We start from the raw sequence: 2,583 nt of genomic DNA on the forward strand, positions 1-2,583 counted from the left end.
GAAGGTGGGAAGGGGGCAGTGCCCCCGGCCCGGCCCGGCGGGGCCGGGAGGCTCGGAGCCCCCCCACCTTCCAGCAGGCGACCTCCAACAAAAAGGGGAAGTCCCGCCTTTCTGTGCGGTTTAAATATGTAAATTGTGAGAAGCGTAATTGGTCTTAAAGACTGTCCATCAACTCAGGGTCAACCCAATACACCTCCAGAATGAGGCACTCCATCCCCTTTCCAGGGATTGAGGTGAGGCTGACTGGCCGGTAGTTCCCTGGGTCCTCCTTCTTGCCCTTTTTGAAGACCAGGGTGACATTTGCTTTCTTCCAGTCCTCAGGCACCTCTCCTGATCTCCACAACCTTTCAAAGATGATCATGAGGGTCCTCGCTATGATGTCCGCCAGCGCTTTCAGCACTCCTGGATGCATCCCCTCAGGGCCCACAGACTTCTGGATGTCCAGTTTGCCTAGGTGTTCTCTAACCCAATCCTTCTTGACCAAGGGAATGTCTTCTTCCCAACCATTCCTTTACCCTGGTCTCCTGGGTCAGAGATCCCTGAGGGCTGGTCTTATTGGTGAAGACTGATGCAAAAAAGGCATTCAGTACCTCTGCTTTCTCTGTGTCTGCTGTTACTAGGGTCCCCTGTTGTAGTGGTTTGGTCCAAAATACTCATTACTGTTTATCTGCTGTGAGATAAGAATTAGGAGAAATGCAAAACAGGCACCAAACTTGAAAGAATATAAAGAAGTTTATTAACAGACCTAAAAGAAGAAAAAAAATTAAAAAATTATACCACCTTCAGAAAAAGCAGGTAAAAAAAACCCAAAAAACCACAAAGTAACTGTTAAAATATTGTATTTTTCTCCCTTGTCTCTGAATCAGAGATGCTATAATTGTCATCCAATTTCTTCTTTAAAGCCAAACCAAAACAAACAAAAAATCTGAATCAAATAACCCAACAGCAACAAAACCTCACTTTTTAAAGCAGGAAACACTTCAGCTTCTGAGCTTCACAGAAGGTACAACCCCTCAGATACTGTATCTAAATGAAAAACTGGGAAACTCATCAAATTTCACTACATGTATTATTTCTATTGCATTCACAACAACAGCGTATCATTTAGGCAGTGTGTTAGAGGTGTGTTATCCTAAGTTCCACACCATGAGTGTATGCTGAAAATGTTAAAGATACCTCCAACAGAGAGGGGAAAAGGAGTAGCTTTGCTTACTTTGTCACTTACATTGACCTATTTAAAAAGAGCTTTCACAGTAATTTAGAAGTAATCAATCATTTAAGGACAAGCCAATCTTTCTATTTACCCAAGCCAGAGGAGGATTGCTTTTCTAATTTCATAAGGACTCATTACTTGCTGGATGATAGACAAAACATAAAGCTAAAGTATAAAAAAAAATTAAAAACTGATTTTATTTAGTTTAACATACAGTCTGGAGAGCAGATTTACAACTTTGAAAACTTACTGCTTCTCAGTAGTGTAAAATACATTTTTGCAGCCCCAAGCAGGGCCTGGGCTGGGCCCACTGGGCCCTGCTCGGACCCTGCAGCCACCTGTCCCAGCGCCGGAAACGAGAGAGAGCTTGGAGGGGGAGTTTGCCTATTCTTAAATGTGGATAACAGAGGTGATCACAACTTTAAGTGGCTTAGAGAATTGTCCATATTCAAACTGGCCAGCTGATAGGTTCTATCAGTTCCCAGAGGAAACTGTAAGCACCCCTTAGCAAGGACATCCCTTCCGGGACTATGCTTGCTAACCTATCACATTCTCCACCCCTCACCTCTGTGAAGACACATTTAAGAATTATTATCAAAATTACATTCAACTTCTACCATATTCCACCCCTAGATAGTTCAATACAATTGCAATATAAGTTTCTCACTATCATGCTACTTAACTTATGACTTAATACTTGCTTTGCCCAGTATTCCTCCTAATTAATCATTATCTCACAGTTCTCATCAAGTGCCTGCATCCTCCACCATTTTGTCGCGGGTTACAAACCGAACCCGCGACACCTGTCCATTAAGGAACAGGCCCACATTATCCTTTGTTTTCCTTCTGTTATTGATGTATTTGAAAAAAAACTTTTTGTTATTCTTGACATCCTTGGCCAGACTTAATTCCAGATGGGCCTTGGCCTTCCTCATCTCATTTCTACTTACTCTGACAACCTCTCCCTATTCATTCCAAGTGGCCTGATCCTGCTTCCACCTCCTGTGTGTTTCCTGCTTTTGCATGAGTAATAACAGGAGTTCGTTATTCATCCAGGCAGGTCTCTTGCCCCTTGTGCCCGATTTCTTGCTTATCGTCGGGTTGCATTGTTCTTGAGCCTGGAGGAAGCAATCCTTGAATATCAACCAACTCTCTTGGACCTCTCTTCCCTGCAGAGTCTGTTTCCATGGGATTCTCCAAAGAAGATCCATGAAGAGGCTAAAGAGCTCTCCTGAAGTCCAGGGTTGTAATCTTACATGCTGCCCTGCTTCCTCCTTGCCCGATACTGAACTCCACAATCTCATGGTCACTAGAGCAAAGGCTACCCCCAACCTTTGCATCTCCAACAAGGCCTTCCCTGTTTGTTAGCA

General features: G+C 43.7%; 1 protein-coding gene across 3 annotated transcripts in view; it reads left to right on the forward strand.

Moving 5' to 3' along the window:
- The window catches only part of LOC103619546 (kinesin-like protein KIF2A), a 78,692-nt gene that overhangs the window by 12,440 nt on the left and 63,669 nt on the right, over positions 1 to 2,583 (forward strand). The gene's annotated exons all lie outside the window — the stretch shown is intronic.

This window comes from Corvus brachyrhynchos, unplaced genomic scaffold, assembly GCF_000691975.1.
Source record: "Corvus brachyrhynchos isolate BGI_N302 unplaced genomic scaffold, ASM69197v1 scaffold267, whole genome shotgun sequence".
In the NCBI taxonomy this organism is placed as follows: Eukaryota; Metazoa; Chordata; class Aves; order Passeriformes; family Corvidae; genus Corvus; species Corvus brachyrhynchos.